This window comes from Musca autumnalis, unplaced genomic scaffold (assembly GCF_047663935.1).
Source record: "Musca autumnalis isolate F117 unplaced genomic scaffold, ASM4766393v1 scaffold_4, whole genome shotgun sequence".
NCBI lineage: Eukaryota > Metazoa > Arthropoda > Insecta > Diptera > Muscidae > Musca > Musca autumnalis.
Window position 1 is genome coordinate 195,798,629 of NW_027411977.1, and position 18,792 is coordinate 195,817,420.

An 18,792-nucleotide genomic window follows, 5' to 3' on the forward strand; every position below is an offset into this window, starting at 1 on the left:
AAAAAGGGTGCTTCTATAGTCCCTTTCTGAAGGAAAGGGTGCTTCTATAGTCTTTTTCTGAAAGAAAGGGTGCTTCTTTAGTCCCTTTCTGAATCTTTTTAAAAGAAAGGGTGCTTCTTTACTCCCTTTCTGAATCTTTCTGAAAGAAAGGGTGCTTCTTTAGTCCCTTTCTGAATCTTTCTGAAAGAAAGGGTGCTTCTTTAGTCCCTTTCTGAAAGAATCTTTCTGAAAGAACGTCTTCTGAAGGAAAGGGTGCTTCTGTAGTCCCTTTCTGAAAAAATGGGTACTTCTATAGTACCCTTCTGAAAGAAAGGGAATCTTTCTGAAAGACGTCTTCTGAAGGAAAGGGTGCTTCTATAGTCCCTTTCTGAAAAAATGGGTACTTCTATAGTACCCTTCTGAAAGAAAGGGTGCTTCTAAAAATATTTTCCAAAAATAAAAGGTTGCTTCTATAGACCCTTTCTGGAAATGCCGCCCAAAATTATTTTTTCTTAGGCCATGTTTGTGTTATAGCCTTTTGCAGGGTTAACCTTCTTAATGAGGATTTATTTGACGTATACGCAAAGGAATTGACATTTGAAACCCAGTGGCTTTGTTAAATCCGGTTATATATAAAAGTACTATTATATCGAAACCTTGAATATTCAAATTAATAGACGTAATATGATATTTATAAAAATTAATGAAAATAGTTTTTTACTGTTTGCCCCTCGGAACCGCCATTGAGCCACTGTGCATGTCAATAACATACGAGACGAGAGTTTGGTTACCTGAGTTTTGCCCCTGTGTCTGTCTCTATGACTTCAAACAACTGCAAGTTAAAGCCAGTCGCAAATTACGTGTTCCAACGAAGAGATCGAAAAAATGTTGAGACGAGGTCGTCTCGTACGAAACGCGTTAGTGTAACCACAACAACAAAAAGAAGCATAAAATTATGGGTGAATAAATGAAATATGAAAATTTTGTAGAAGAAAAAAATAATAAGAAAATCTAAAAAGGAAAAATATTAATCGAAAATGTAAATTATAACGAAATTTTTTTGTGAAAAAATTTAGCGAAAATTAAAAAGTCGAAATAAAATAAATGAAAAAATATGAAATTCAATCAAGTGTAGCAGAGCTCTCGAAAACCAGGAAATATTATTGCAAAGCCAAACACAGCAACAACAACAAAAATGCTTCGTAGTATAGTACCAATCACTAGTGAAACGAAGTAAAGAAATAAGTGAAAAATTAAAAAAAAATAGTAAAAATAAATAAAACAAAGTAATCAAGCAAACCAACCAACCAGCAGCAGCTATCCACGGCAACAAAGTGTAGCGTAGTGAAGCAGAAAAAAGTGAAAAGTAAAAAAAATATTAAATAAAATATTGGAAGTAAAAAAAATAACCTAGCTGGCAATATTTTATGTTGTTTTTTTTTCATCCGTCATCTAAACAAAGGTAATTTTATAAGCCTTCATAGAAGTTTTTTTGCGGCCTTATGTGCATTGAAATTAAGCAGGGTTGAAAAGTCTAGGTACAAGTTTTTCACGAAGCTTCCTAGAACTGGTCTGAAAGTACATAATGTTTTATTATTTAAAAATTTGTGGTAATTAAGCGAGCAGTGAAGAATCTCCGCTTATTCTTTTATTCACCTGTAGGCCAGCAAAAGTTTTCATTAAAATACGTGTGTTGTGGGATATCTGCCACAGTTTGTGAGTTATTGTGCTATGAAAAAGCTGTTTATGTGTGTTTTGTTTTGAAAATATTGCATTGGAAAAACAATGCATCCAAAGAAGTGATAAGTTAAAAATGTGTTATCGTGAACCCTATTGCATGAGAAACAACAACAACCTTTTAATGCATAAATTGTTCCTGAGATGTGAAAAACTTCAAGTGACAGTACCCTTCATGATCATGACTATAATATTAAAATTTGTTTTCTAGGGGAAGGCAATACTACTTGAGATATGGGCCCCGAAATGTCCCAATACTTCATACAATTCCTGCACTAAAATCTTTAACAGCCTTTGTGGTCTTTGTTAGGTTTAAGGACACGCGACTGTAATAAATGCAGGCGCTTCACTGTAAGATCACAAGTCTATTGGCTCATCCTGTAAGTAAAAGAGAAACGTGTATAATGGAAGAGTGGTATAAAACATGTGGTTTACCCTCGCCTGTGACATAATGAAAAGAAGCAAACCCTGTCCATGATCAAATTTGACGTAAGTTTGAAAGAATTATTACGATGTGGAAAGATAGGACCAAATCGAGGACTGCCTTTGAGGGCCATAGTAGGTGACCGTAGGGTTTTTACAGCTTTAGGGTAATTATCCTAGTCAGTAAGGACTTACCGCCTATAAAAATTATACTATCGTAATATGAACCGTAAGGACTACCAGCTGTCATAACTTCGAAAAAATATCCCTAAATGTACATTTGGGAACAATTTTGAAATTTTGTGTAGGACGTACCCGAAAGAGTGAACCGATATAGTCCATATTCGAACATGATTTAAGTGTGAAAGAAACATTACACTCCGCAAAAGTCGGACCAATGTCAATGACTTCTTTCTATAGTTGTCGTACCCATCAGGTAATCGTGGATTTTTTTTGGACTTTTAGACCATTGTCAGGAAGCCTTGATTTGCTTGCAAAAAATACTATATGGTTATAATCAGGACTACATGAAGTAGTTTCGTTAAACACTTGCAAACGATCCTCGAACTTCTCTTAAAATTGACTAAAGCAAAAATATTTTTGTAAGGAGGTACCCTTAAATGTATTCCAATATAGACCACCTTGGATGTAGAAAGTTTCGGCCAAATCGGATACTCAATTCGTAAGTCTTCGTAGTCATCGGTCAATCATTTGAATTAATGACAACAGAGTTATTTAGACCTTTTAGAAAATCATCTCAGGAAGTACGGACTTTTCCCGAAAAAACGTTCCTAAACTGCACATGTCCCTAAAATTTGGAAAATTTGTGTGTGGGTCCATATTCGAATATGATATGATATATGTTTGAAGAAAATATTACGATGTGCAAAATTTGGACCTAATCGATTGCTCTCTTCGAGACGTATCGTTCACACCATTTTACAGAAAAATTTTGAACTTTTGTGTGGGAGATACCGGAAGCGGTGGACTGATATGGCCCATCTACGAACTTAAACTAAGTTTAGACAAAATAATGCGATAGCCAAAACAAAATCGGTTGATCTGTTGGAGAGTTATTGTGCGCTCAAGCCACCCAGACAGACGGACGGACATTGCCCGAGTTCTATGGATGATACCATCAACTTGGTCCTATAGCCCTTTACTGCCAGATCCACTCGAGCAGATTCTCTTTCCACTTTTTTCCTCAACACTATCTTATAAGCAACAGTCTTGGGGGCCACCGTGGTGCAATGGTTAGCACGTCCGCCTTGCACTCAGAAGGTCTGCGGTTCGAATCCCAGGCCAAGCAACATCAATAAATTTTCAACGGTGGCAAAATTCCCCCTCAGTAATGTTGGCGACATTTCCTGAGTATTTCAGCCATGAAAAACTTCTCTACAAGTGGTGTCGTATGACACGCCGTTCGGACTCGGCGATAAACTGTAGGTCCCATATCATTGAGCCAATATGAATCGGCGTGCACTCATTGATATGAGAGAAGTCTCCCTTGTCCCTTCCGGGATGTTATGGGAACATATGTATGTATGTAACAGTCTTATATCCTTTCTTGTGAAAGGGACACAGGATTCTGTTACGATTCCAATAGCTGCGTACGCCTTCTTCCTGTCAGATGGTGCGTACCGCCTCCGGTCTTGAACTGCCCTACTGGCAAGCTCATGCTGCCTCACATTGGCTAGGGATTAGGTCTTGGGTATCTTCATCGCCGCCAATATTCATAAAAGGCTTGATGAAATGCTGCTTCCAAATCCTCAGTATTAATTACCTTCGTCATTTTTGCACGATAAATTTGGTTGTATAATACCGATCAGTCTGTTGTTGAACACTCTGTAAAATTGTCGACATCATTCTGACTCCCGAACATATTGAGTTTCTCACGCTCCTGCTCCTTCTTCTTCCTTCCGAAAATACGCATTTCCTTACCTTACGGCACTGCTGATCGTGCCATGGATTTTTAGGTGGTGGTTCTTGCGACATTGGGTCAGTTGAGCGGAGTAGGTTTGTGCCAGCTGTTGTGTTTGCAGCTTATCGACAGCCCTGTGCTAGATCGCACTTTTGCAGTGATATTAAGGCGAGTCGATGTTCGCTCCTCGAATCGATCGGACACGATGTGGTCTCTGGTTTTCCCATTTGGGGACTTTCACTTGGCCTTGTGTATGTTGAGGTGGTGCTGCTCACTATCATGTTTTTGTCGCTGCGAAATCGATCAGCTCCATTCCGCTGTCGGATGCCACATCAAGATGGCTGAACTTGCCGGCCGTTGGGCCAAAGATATTTAGCATTAAAATCTCCTTGAACAATCTTAATGTCATGATAAGGGCTGTGGACATATGCTTTATCTAGGCCCTCGTAGAATACATCGTTGCTCAAATCGGGTTTCTTTTCGATTTGGACATGGGTGCAGATGAGACTGCTGTTAAAGAACTTTGTATTTATATGGATTGTTGCAATTCTCACATCAGCCGGAGTAAATCTGGAGACCACTTTTTTAGGCATCGGATTTACCATAAATCCAAGACCTATCTGATGTTTCGTTTCATGACAGCTATATATAATAGCTTGTGATCTTTACGTCTGCCCTATTCCATCGTACTTCCTGTAGGGCGATAATATCAGTTTGTACTTACCAAGCACATCCGTCAGTGCGTAAACTTCACCTTCTCTATAAAAAGTGCGAACATTACGGGTCCAGATTAGCAGATTATGTTTCTTAAAACGTTTGCGGGGGTTGTAAACTTTAGAGGGGTTTGTTTTTCCTTTCCTTTGTTTTTTCATAGTTTTTTTTAGGGATGGGTTACTATTCCAACGCCAAACCCAAGTTTTTAACGTTCTTAAGAGTGTTAGCTCACTACCTTTAACGGGTGTTAAAGGTATTTCCCAAGTGACACCACGGGGAGGTCAGTGTACACTTGAGATGGAAGAGGGACCAATATATGTCCTGGGCTTTGCCACGTTTAAAACGGCCAGGGCCGTTTTCGAGTTATTAGGAAAGATAGATAAATCTTCAACGAGGCAGTCGTCAGTTGTTTGGAATTTAGTTTATAGCTTGAAGAAGCTCAGAGTACTTTCTCCATAATCATATAAGACTTCTTGAGAAAAGGAAAATGACTGAATGGTCCATATCTGATAGGTATGAGACAGACGAGTACTCACAATCACCGAGTAATCTGTATCTAGTATCATTTAACATTTGACACTGGCATATTAGATGCTCGATGGTCTAGGTCTGCTCCACATCCTCACATAGTTTGCAGTAATCAACATGGATCTTACATGGCATGAGACATGGCCCTGTTGAGTAAACGTAAGGAAGATGTTCTACGACTCGATATAACTACCATTCACACACAATCAGATCATTGTAGAAGTTGTCGAGGTTGTAAATGAAATGACATATTGGTGAGGTGTCCAGATACCTCCATTGTAATATTTGGAGACTGTGAACATCGGCGATCTGTTTCCCGTCAATATTACAGTGCCCAGGTAACCAACAGAAAGTGAATTCATGCTATAACCTTACTAGCAGATCTCTATACATGTTAACAACTTTGGATTTGATAAAGCAGGATTTGAGTGCCAAGAGAGCCGTCTGGCTTTCGACAAACACCATTACCGACCTCTCAAAGCCTTTAAAATGCTAGAATTTCCGCTTGGAAGACGGTACAGGTCTGATTCAACTTATATGATAGCCTCATAAAGAGCTCTTCGCAAAAAGTCCTGCCTCAATGCCTTCTTCAATCTTTCGATCCATTCGGCCAATCTTTGTGGAAGTGCTCTTCCACGGGTCCAGTCACTTCTAGTTGCAATCAAGATATTGGCCGCTTTAAAGTTGAGTGGTTGTGAGAGTTAATCACTGATCTCAAGAGCGCCCAGATAGCTTCCTTTGTGGAGGACGGAAACGTGTCCAAAGCGCGACCCGCCCCACATCTTCATCTTCTTGAGCCTAAAAGCGCTTCTGGCTACGACATTTTCAACTTGAATATTCAAAGATTTGATAGCCGGTATTGCGTTTAGTAAACCTGCGGTGTGATTTTAACAGCACCGGTGATGAGGAAGCTGCACATTTCACCCTATCTATTTTGCCTGGTTTGACTTGGTGCAGAGCTTAGAAGACACGTCTTAAAAATCTCCTTTAAGAAGGGTATCACCTTCGGCGAGTTTGCAACAGTTCCGGATATACACAGTCTGGCCCGGGAGATTTGAAAAGTACTGATCGCCCATGAAAGGCTAGCATTACTTATTAACCTATTGACCAGGTTCTCATATTCCACTGTAGGGTTATGCATCCCGTCCTGCAATAGTGGGATTGTCGATATTCATACAGTTCGGAATGTGGGTCCTAGCCAATATGTCTAGTGTTTCCGCTCTAATCACCGCCCTAAGTTGAGCCATGGTTTTATTCCACCATACGCGTTGAAGGCTTTTTATGTCTTCCGTAGAATTTTGAGTTTGTGGAAACAACTCTCTAAATTCTTCCCATTAAGTTTTCCTCGGATTCCTATGAGGTTTTTGTACCCGTGATATGAAATAATCTAGTTTTGTGGGCCGAAAAGGAGCATTCCTCCGATACTCGACAGTCACTGATGTCGGATTCATCCATATTAGTTAAGGTGATGTCAATGACTTCTTCTCTAACACTATTATGGAAGGTAGCATCGCGTCGCATCTTATTATGATGTTGCAGCTGACCGAGAGTTCCTCCAGGAGTTCCAAACGTTTAGACTTGTGTGTTCGGGGTCCTCGTATGGCATATAGGCGTGGCTGTGTGTGAGGTAGCCTCAAAGTCGAGCAACCCTACTGTTCCACAGTTTGGGTTCCTGAGTTAGAGCAACGTCGAATGTGAAAGGAAGAGGAAAAGTGTGACTGTCGTAGCTTTGCAGTGATATAGAATTAGTGAGATAGGCGGAATTCAACCCACTCCAGCCAACATTATGCACCTGAATATGTATATTCCAAGATCTGTGTCTACTGTCACATTTAAAAGTTGGTCCCCGACCCCGGAAAATAGCTGAGTACCTTCGAATTTTCAGTCCTGAGGCCACGTTTCTGTTTCTTTAGCAGTTTTTGGGTCTCTATCGTCTGGTACTATACAGGGGATCTCATCAATGGAAATCTTAGTAATCCTCGCACCTTACTAAGGGTCACTCCAGTTTATTATATTATGGTTTAGGAATGACTTTGATTCTTCATTCATACAAATAATAACTTCAACGGCCTTAAAGATGCAGGCTTTGCCGAATCTGTCCTTCCGCAGATGACCTCCCACTGGTAACCAATTACTATTACTGATTCTCCCTTTGGGATCAACTCTGTCGGTGATTGGCATAGCGTTGCTACCACTGTCAGAGGATTACTTGGTAGTTACCGCCGTTAAAGAAGACTTCTTACCTTTGAAGACTTTTCGGGATTTCCTAGTGTCGAGCCTCTAAATGTTCTCGCTAGTAGGTACCTGCATTAAACAAGTAGAGAGTCAACAGTTTGTGGTTCTATTGGTCTCTTTGGCTTGAAATGGGCATTCCCAGAGGATCACACACGCTTCATCCCGTTTGGATGTGGATCAGTATTTCGCTCTTTTAAGGGCAATGGTACCATAAACTGCTTGTTAGTCTGCTCGTTAATTAGATCTGCCTTATCATTACTTATTAGTTCATGCTGACATCGTGGAGGATCTGTGTATGTCTTTCCTTGAAATCGTTACCTTATCCACTCTATCCGGAGTTTCCCGTGGGTTGGTTTGGTTCCGACAAGTTCTCGGACTTGATGCATTTCCCCTTTCTGGGATGGCCGAAATGCATTTCGATGATTAGGCGTCCACGTTTTGGGAGTAAGATCGGTCGGAATGATTCCTTTAGGGATATTTGTATACATTTCCTCTATCCTCCTAGTGTGTCTTAGCTTCGCCCTGATCTCCACCAATTCCTTCGCTGTGATATTGGCTGGGCCCCCCCCTTTTTTAATGTCAGTGGTAGCACACATTTTTTGTTAGTCTGCCTGCTACCAGGTTGTATCCACCTCCGTACTTGTTAGTGGGTGAGGCAGATAACTTATTCGTCGATGCTGACATCGCGGTGGACCTTCGTGTGTTTCTCCTTGAAGTCGATACCTTACTCACTCTATCCGTGATTTCCTGTTTTTGTTGTTGTAACAGTGTTTTTGTTATGTTTATTTGTTCGTTCCTCTGTTCAATCTGGTGTTAAAAGGTGTTGTGTGTTGTGCGAGCACATGCCGCATACTGGGCATATGTCTTGCACGGCGCGATCGATTTCCGCCCAATACGAATTTAGGCGACTGCAATATCCCTAGCGTAGTTGAGCCAAAACTACTCTGGTTTGTCGTGGCAGCTGACGCTCCTCAGCTGCGATAGATGGAGGATGTACTCCGAGTACTTTATTCACACTATAATTGCTTAAGGCCCTGGCAACAGCGTCCGTGTTAATGCTATTCAATCCTGCTTGATATGCTTGTTGATCTAGGGGTTCTCTCCTGTATCGTTGGACCTCTCCCTCTAGAGCATGAATATCCTTCCTGATCTCCCTGAATGGGCCGGGCCTACCCACAAGATGGTGATTGGGATGGCTCACACGATAACATCCAAGCAGGTACTGCAACGAAAGCATCTCATTGTGTTGCTTTACAGGAAGAATTTTTGCCTCCTCATGTAGATGGTCCACTGAAGATTTGAGGAGGCACCCTGTCGCTGTTCTCAGGGCGGCATTCTGGCAAGTTTGAATCTTTTTCCAGTTCGAATCACACAATCTCGGGGACCAGACTGGAGCCGCATAGCTTAACACAGACCGACCTATCGCGTTCTACGTGGCCAACAAGGTTTCTTTATCTGCACCCCAAGTGCTGCCGGCCAGGGACTTGAGGACCTTGTTCCTACTTTTCAACTTGTCGCAGATAGCTGTGGCGTGTGCGCACAGTTTGTGGTCGGAATTCTGCTACCGTCGACCACGACATTCAACTCACGTCCAAATTGCGCTGTCCATGTGGTGAACAGAGTGGCTGTAGATTTTGTGGGGGAAATCTGCATATTCCTCGAATTGAAAAAGGTGGTAAGATCGGTTAAATAGTTGTTCAGTCTCTCACAGATGTCATCAGGATAGGTACCCGACGCCAGGATCGTGCAATCATCCCCATACGTCACGATCTCAATGCCGTCCGGAGATATCACCCCACCTTGGGGAACTCCCTATTTCACTCTACGAGGTTTGGACTTCTTATTCCTGAATTCCACGTACGACTGGCGTCCAAACATATAGTTGACTATCCAACGTTTCAAGCTTGGCCGGAGGATTGTCTGCTCAATGTCCTCAAACAGCGTGGAGTGCCTGACTGTATCAAAGGCTTTTGATAAGTCAAGCGCCACCATCACTGTTCTATCGCACGGCCGTCTCTGGTTGAGTCCTTTACAGATATATGTGGTAATGGCGTGTAGCGCTGTTGTCGTGCTGTGCTGCTTACGGAATCCATGTTGATGATCGGCAACTTGATAGCTATTTCTGATACTGGGGAGGAGCAAGGCCTCAAGTGTCTTTGCTACGGGCGACAAAGACGAAATCGGTCTGTACGATTCACTTTTGCTGGCATCCTTGCCTGGCTTCCGTAGTGGGACCACGCTGCCCATTTTCCAGACTTCTGGAACAACGAAGGTGGCTAGAGACAAGTTGAAAACTTTGGTTAGATACTCGACTCCCGGCTCATCCAGCTGCTTCAACATTACCATGGAGATTCCATCAGGGCCCAACGCTTTGGATGATTTAGCGTTCCTGATGGTATTGGCAACATCATCCATTGTAAATTGTGGTGGTTCATCCTCGGCAGGAAGAGATCTGATGCGACGTAATACTCTTCTCTTCGCCCTGTCACTCTCGGGATGCTCGACAAACTGTCGATTGAAATTACTTGCGCACCTCTTCGGGTTAGTCAACGTAACGTCGCCAAACGTGACTGAGGTCCAATCTTCCCTTCTTCCAGGGTTCGAGAGTGACTTAACCGTTGCCCACAATTCACCTATACCGGCTCTAATGTTGCAGCTCTTCAGATGATTTAACCATTTGTTCCGCTTATGCTCGCCGACCAGCCTGTTAACCTCCAGTGTCAGCTCCCTGACTCTGGGGTCATTGGGGTTGATACGACGAAGCTCATCACGCTCATTTGCTAATCCCGTCGCCTCTGCTGGGAAATTTGGTCTTACTTCGGGTATTCGACCAGCAGGGATGTGGCGAGCGGCTGCAGCAGTGATGATGTCCCGGAACGTCCTTTCCGCTACCCGAACATCAGAAGGATTGGGCAATTCTCTGAAGCGGTGATTGGTGAACTCTCTGAAACTCAGCCAATCAGCAATCATGTGTACATGTACATGTGATTTCCTGTGGGTTGGTTTGGTTTCGACATTTTCTCCATTTCCTGGCTGCTCGCAATGCCTTTCGACGATTTGGCCTCCAGTTTAAAAGAGAAAATTTCGGTCGGTAGGGATGATTCTTTTAGTGGTATTTGTATACATTTCCTCTATCCTCCTCATGTTTCATAGCTTCGTCCGGATCTTCACTAATTCCTTTCCTGTTATATTGGCTGGGTGCTTCTCAAGTAACTGACTGTACATGCAGGCAGACACTTTTATTTTTTTTTTCTGTAATTTTTCTCTCTAGTTTTCGGACTATGTTCCCCTTCCCATTTTCTCTTTTCAAAGCATTCTGTCTAAGGAGAGGAAGATGTTTAATGATCAGAGCCAATGGTTTATCTGTTGATGGGTTAGTAGTAACACTTGGTTTAATCCGAACCAATCCTCTGGGGGATAACGGGGATAAGGCGGCCTTAGCAGACGAAACGGTGCCACCGTGATGTCCATTTCCTCATCAGCCAAGAGTACATTATCCCAAGTACCTGCCGACATGCTTTCCAGGCTCAAACCAATGGATGAGCCAACTCCTAACAGAGATAGGATGTCATCGCTTTGCCTTGGACACTGCGCCACAAATGAAAGTTGTGAGTACCTTAAGGTCGTTTGCACCAGAGATTTCCGATCCTTCGGACATTTCTGGTCTTTCTTACAAATCTATAATTTTATTCTCCATACTTCTCACGATAATGGCCCGAATGTTCCAAATACCCCACCTAAGTGGTATTCTTGCAAAATATAAGAATAATTGGAATGATTTTTAGGGCAGACTGTGTTGATTGGGTCTGTCAGTGGAATAATTAGGTTAGAAGTGCCATTTTTTAAATGTTTACTTTTAAAAAATCCGCAAAATTTATTAAATTTGTATTTACATTTATAACCTTCTTTCAATTTCTCTAGAACAAATATCTCTAATATGTCCGTCCCATTTACTATGACTATTGGTGCCTTGTTTATAATCCCTTCTATTCATTCACTTAACCATCAATCATTATTTTCTAAAACAAATCATTTGGATAGGAAATTCAACAAAGAAAAATCTCTCAAAATTATGTCAACATTTGAATAAAAATTTAAAGAATTTATTGTGAAAATATCAAATCACCCCTTTGCTGCCGAATGAATACCTAAATAATATGCACAACGGAGTACAAGAGTGTAAAACTATTTTTGTGTTTTGCCATTAACAAAAAAAATCGAAAATAACAAAAATGTTATATCGTAAAATTATGAAAAAATACGTGAAACTTAACTTCCATCCATGCTCACGTAACAACATACACTCAAACCACACCAACAACAACAAGCGACCAACAACAGCAACGTTCAGAAACCCCAAACCATCCATAAATAATTAAGAAAAAAAAAACTTCAAACAAAAACCTGTGTTTTGAACCAGAGTTAAGCCACAGTGAGAGAATATCTTTATCTCTCTGTATAAAAAATAATTCTATTAGAGCATTGATGGGCAGAAATGCTCTCCCTCACACACAAAAGTGTAAAAAATACATGAGTCTCTCGCAATTTGCCCATCAGTGTATTAGAGAGTAGAGAGGAAATACGAAACAATACGATTGCCATTTGTTGTCAAAACTCAAAACAAAAACCTGTGTTTTAAGCCAAGTTTAAAGCATTGTGAGAGTATTTGTATTACTTTTTTTGTGTAATATTGTCGGAAGAGCAGAGAATCTAACTGAAAGGGAATGAGAGTCAAATTAAAACGGTCTTGTTGTCAAAACTCCAAACAAAAACCTGTGTTTTAAGCCAGAGTTAAGCCATACTCAGAGTATCTAAAACTCTCAGAGTCATTTATGGCGGAAAATAACCTTAAAACAAAGAGCGGGAGAGACAAGTCAAATCAACAAGTTATCTTTCGCTTAAGAAACCACCAAATAAAAAACCTGTGTTAAACACCTGAGTTAAGCCAGGCTGAGAGTATCTGTACTTTTATCTCCATATGTGAATTGTTTGAATGAAGAAATTATATATCGCTTTCTTTCTCTCCCTCTCTCTCGCTCTATACATTGAAAATAATCTGCTAATTGTGAGATTTAAATAAGTTGCTCGTAAATCTCACCATATTAACATATTTGAATGGACAGTCGTCAGTCGTATAGTGTAATTTTAATGACGGATTACGAATAAACAACAACAGTAACAAGTGATTAATGTACAACAACAACTTCATATAACAATACACATGATTTGGATGTTTGTTTTAACAAAACAATGCTAATTTTGAGTGTTATTTTGTTTGATTTTGGATTAAAATAAAATACAGAAAACAAATTTCACTATGAGAGAGACAAATAAATGATGTGTTAAGCAATGGGATTATGGGTTTTTTCCGAAACACTTTAATCGAGATTTTAAAATAAAATAAGACGAAAAATCTGTAAATATCATTATAACATATCTACACTCAGCCTGACATTAAAAGCTGCCGACATTAAATATAAAATAAGTAATAACAAGTAAAAAGTAGTTAAGTTCGACTGGTCCGAACTAAAATGGAATAATCCTGTCCACAATTTTTAGTGAAAAATGTTTTCGACCTCGGCTACTTCAAATGCCTAAATTATCTAATCTAAAAATGTGTCCAATCAGATGGTACTTTTATACTGGGGCCATATCAAAGCGTGGGCCTATGTTGACAATTTTTATGGGGCCTAAACCAAAGTAAAGTAAAATTATATTGAACATTTTTAGTGAGAACGTTTTGTGACTATTGTGAATCTCAAATGTCAAATTATCTGAAGTTCCGTCAAACAATGTACCTAAAACCCTCCAAAAACCGATAATCGGGAACAACCGTTGTATGGGGGCTATACCGAAACATGGACCTATGTTGAAATTTTTGATAGAGAAGTTTCGGGACCACTATGTTGACGATTTTTAATGGGGAACTTTCGTGACCAATGAGAGCCTCAAATGTCAAATTACAGCTAGTACTGTTCAAAATTGTAGCTAAAAGCCTCAAAATACCGAAAATCGGGAAGTACCGTTATATGGGGATATATGTACATACATAAACATTGGTGGAGGAATATCGTGACCACAGAGAACCTTAAATGTCAAATTTCAGCTAGTTTGGTCAAAAAATGTAGATAAAATCCTATAAATACCTTAAATCGGGTGGTACCGTTATATGGGGTCTACCACTTCGAACTTGACCTTTCTATGGAAACAACACTCGGGTGCAAAATTTTAGCCTTCTACCTCAATTATTGCGGGCGCTAGAGTGATTACAACCGAAGGACAGACGGACATTGCTAGATCGCTTTAGAATTTTATCCTGATCAGGAATATATATACTTTATAGAGTCGCAAATGATTAGTTCGATGTGTTACAAGCAGAAAAACAAATTTAATATACGCTTCATACTATGATGCAGGGTATAAAAAGAATCAGTCGATTTTCTCGACAGCTACATAAATACCCTGAGATTGGCGACAGGATGAGTCGATACAACAATACCAGAAAGTGGAGTGTAAGAACAGCAGGAGATGGAGTGAAAAACACCCGAATGTGGAGTATAAATTTCTTAGCTACCACAACTAAATGGGTAGCTTCCAAAAATAATTCCGAACACCCGTGTCAGTTATCGGACACAGAATATCCTTTTTATTTAGGCACGGGTATAGTATTTCCAAGTGAATGAGAATTATTCCTTCATTATTATTAGTGTAGTAAGCTTCGGTTACAGCCCATCGAAGCTACTGCAGTTAGCGAGTCGGAAATGGATTGTGTCGGACGGGCATGTACCGCATGCTGGGCAAATGTTTTGCACGCTATCATCAACTGTTGCCTTATAGGTATTTAGAAGGCCACACCATACCGAACGTAGTTGAGCTAAAACTACTCGGGGTTGTCGTGACAGCTTATGTTCTTCATCTATGATAGATGAGGGATGCACTACGAGGGCCGCATTGACCCATAGAACTATATGTGGTCAACAAGGTTTTTTAGTTGCACCCCACGTGCTGCCGGCTAACGACTTGAAAACATTATTCTTACATTTCGGCTTGTCGCAGATAACTGTGACTGTGTGTCGTAAGTGGTCGGAATTCTGTCGACCATCTAGGACATTTAAGTCTGTGCTCATCTACGCAGTCCAGAGTGTCCGTATATTCAGCCTTTTACATTAGGGAGTGTTCCCGACGGCAAGATCGTACTGTAATATGCATGCGTTACGATCTCAGTGCCGTCCATAGGGGTGGAATATAGGAAAGATAGGGTTTAAACAGCTCCGAAGATTACACCACCTTGGGGAACTGACTATGGGACTTCGACATATATAATTTATCGAAAATTTCAAAAATGGCCGGTACATAGTCTTGTCAATGTCCTCAAACAGCGTGGAATTCGATATAATAGCGCAACCAACAATATCTTATCGCACGATTTGTTCTAGTTATACCGTCAGCATTTATGCTAACAAGGGTATATACACTTCCATACGGGTAAAATGTGCCTCATCGAAAAAATGGTTTTTGACCCCAAGTATGTTTGGACGAAATGAGTTTCAGACACGGTGCGCACGATAATTCTCGAACGGATGAACCGATTTGGCCCAAAATTTGGCTTTCGCAATATTTTGTCCAAACTTAGTTTAAGTTCGAAGAAGGGTTATATCGGTCCACTCCTTCAGGTACCTCCCCCACAAAAGTTCTGAAATGTTCGGAAAATTTGTGCGCACGATAACTCTTGAATGAAGTATCCAATTTGGTCCATACTTTGCACATCGTGAAATTTCTACGAGACTTGGATGAGGTTCCAATATGGATTCAATCGGTCTATTCACTCGGGTACCTCCTACTCAAAATTTCAGAAAAGTTCAGTTTAGGACCTGTTCACGAATCGCTTTGATTTTTGTTGTAGCAACTTGCATTCACTGCTCCCCATATAACGGTATAAGGTTTATCAGGGGCAAGTCCATACTTGCTGAGAAAATAGACTCAAAGGTACAAAAAAGCCCTATGACACCGCGTGTAGTAGTTGGAGCGCAAGATAATTCTCGAACGGATCTGCCGATTCGGTCCACAATTTGGTCTTTTTAATATTTTGTGCAAACTTAGTTTAAGTTCGTATATAAGCCATATCGGTCCACTCCATCAGGTACCTCCCCGACAAAAGTTCAAAAATGTTCGGAAAAATTGTGCACACGATATCTCTTGCTGGGAGTGACCGATTTGGTCCATACTTTACACATCTTAAAATATCTACCAGATATAGATCAGGTTCGAATATGGACTATGTTTGGAAACCCCCCTAAATACATAAGTTTTTTTTTCGGAAACAAGTATTTCAATCCACACAGGCTGAGGGTATATCTCTGTCGGCAAAGCCGACTGATACTTTTTTACTTGTTAAGTCCTATTGTGTAGATGGCGTACAGCGCTGTTGTAGTGCTGTGTTGCTTACGGAACCAATGCACTGCATTGCGGCGAATTGATAGCTATTTCTGACGCTGGGGGTGGAGTAAAGCCTCAAAAGTCTTTCCTACAGCGCGACAAAAGCGAAATCGGCAAGATTAAAAAAAAAATCAGATAAAAAAAATGATAACAGCGGTGGTAAAAAAAATAAGCACGCCTGTGCTCATGTTGACACGGTGTTGATTTGAATCGATTTTTCCCCTCTGTGTACCCTGCCCATTTACTAGACTTCGGGCATGACGTGGATGTCCACAGACAGATTGAAAACTTTGGAGATGTACTCAACTTCCGAATCGTCCAGCTGTTTCAGTGACTGTCAATTCCGACAGGGCCTGACGCTTTGGACGATTTAGCGTTTCTAATGACATTCGCAACAACATCCATTGTAAATGGTGTTGGTTCCTCCTCGGCAGGAAGAGAACTAATGTAGTAATTTTCTCTTCGCCCTGTCCCTCCTGGAATGCTCGACAAATTGTCGATTAAAATAACTTGTGTAACTTTTCGCATCAGTTAGCGTAACATCGCAGAACTCTGTGAAACTAGATCAATTATTAACAAATGTGCAGCGTTCAGAGGTAATAAAGGTAATAAATTCAGAGGTTCAGAGGTCTTTTGATGGATATGTTTATAGGGAGATGGTCTGACCTAAGAGAAAAGACGGGTTGCCAAGTGACGACATTTTTTAGTTCAGGCGGCACGATTATTATGTATGTCGAACTGTGTCACTCTCCGCTAATTCTGGTAGGGGTGTCCTCATGAACCGTGCAAAACGTAGAGCTATAAATTATGTTTGGATACACGCTCATGAGTCATTTTGGTTGGTAAAGGCAGGATTTTCGTCACCGAATTCCGAAAGTTTTTCTAGGGAAATGCTAAAAAAATATTGGAGTTTTGCGACGAATTCGGTCTGAATTCGGAGAAATATTTAGATTTTCTGAAAGAAATCGGACAGAATTCGAAAAAAATTCTGGAAAAATTCGAAGAAATATTTAGATTTTCTAAAAAAAAGTTCGAGAAAAATGCTTGGGCGCTGACGCCTTTGATGATATTGACTCAACACTGAACAAACCCCACTCAAAGACAATTTTATATTTACGCGCTTTTTATGGAAGATTCTAATTTCAAACGTTCTAATGATTTTCATTATGTTATCATTTTGTTATTAATAGTAGAAAAATGTGCACGAGTATGTTGTAACTCTTAGCACCAGCTTGAATTATTATATGTTGCATTTATATATTAAAAAAATTAAAAATTGTATATGCGAATGGTTTAACCAATCACTTTGTTTTCGACAACAACGGACAAAAAACCCCTTAGAAAATCGATTAGAAATCGGAACGAATATTCTTGAGAAAATGCGCAGAGATTCTTAAAAAAACTTTTACGAAATCGCTCCAATTTCTAGGAAAATATTAGAGGATTCGGCATATTTCTAAAAAATATTCAGAAAATCTCGAAAAAAAACGGAAATCAGAGCCCTCATCAGCAACATCATGTTTGCTACTACCCAGCAAACCAATCGTACCGACATCGTAACGAAATCGAACCAAAATTCGGAAGCTACGTCCGATGTCGGATCCGAAATCGTAACGATATATTAACGAAAGTTGTATGAAGTGGTTGACATAATTTCGGAACGAAATGTCGGAGCGACATCGGTTCGATTTTGGTCCGATTTCGTAATGAAATCTGAAGAAAAACCTTGGGAAATTCGGAAAGAAAATTTCTTTCCGACATTCACTCGGAAAAATCGTTTAGAAATCGGAACGAAGTCTGAACGATGTTGCTTCCGAAATTGTTCAGACGTGTCGGACATCCGACTTTTGGTTTGCTGGGTACACACACCCACGCACAAATTGCAAAAAAATAAATAATATTTTTCACTCGATTTTAGTCTTAGAGTAAACTCTCTTACTCGAGCATGTTTACTCCCACTCTTATTTTCTTGCAAAATTCGTATTCGCTTGCGAGTAAAATCAAGTAAATCGGAAATATGCTTCGCAAGTTGCGAAATAGAGTATACTCGATTTTTTTGCTACTCGCACGAGTACTCCCGCTAGAATTCGAGAGAGTATTACGGAGCTCTGATCAAAACAATCCGAAACATATCCTTAAAATGCACTTTTGCGAAAATTTTTGAAATATTGTGTGGGAGATACCTGAAGGAGGGTTCGGAAATAGTTATATTCGAACCAGATCTATGGAGATATCGCTCATTTATTCAAAGAGTGACACATCTTAAAAAAATAGTTTCGAGAAAAAACGCGTTTTAAGATGGATATGGATAAAATTTCTGTGCAAGATCAAGCATGATTTGAAGTGTTTTAGTGCTTCATAAACTCAAAAAACTTGTTTGTTGAATTATGACAAACCCGTACACGGAGGGAAAAAACGCCTCTCTAACACATGTCCCAAACATATTTTGCAGAAAAAATATATATTTGTTTGCAATCAGTCCCAAACATAACATATGTTTGGTCCTGCAAACAAATTATATGTTTGGGTGCAAACATGGCAGAACTACCAGGTAGTGGTATCACACCAGCTGATCGAATATGAAAAGTCAAATCGCTTTATAAAAAAAATATTTTTGTTGTAATTTCCCCAACAACATAAAGAAAGTTTTGACATAACATATTCAAAATTTTCCGATGCCACTACCTGGGTAATTGTGCCATGGGTGCAAACAAATACAAACCCAAAAACCACAAAAAAACAAACACATGCACCAGTGGGCGCTTTCTTCGATCAGGGGAGAGTAAATTTCAATGTGAAACACATTGAAATGTATGCTA

At 40.2% G+C, this 18,792-nt stretch overlaps 1 protein-coding gene across 1 annotated transcript in view; it reads left to right on the forward strand.

Annotated features, from left to right (window-relative positions):
• Positions 1-823: 823 nt before the first annotated feature.
• Rgl (Ral guanine nucleotide dissociation stimulator-like) overlaps positions 824-18,792 on the forward strand; it is a 130,794-nt gene continuing 112,825 nt past the window's right edge. Inside the window, exon 1 of the mRNA XM_073984072.1 lies at positions 824-1,441. The gene's annotated coding sequence lies outside the window, so the exon portion shown is untranslated. The remainder of the gene's footprint in view (positions 1,442-18,792) is intronic.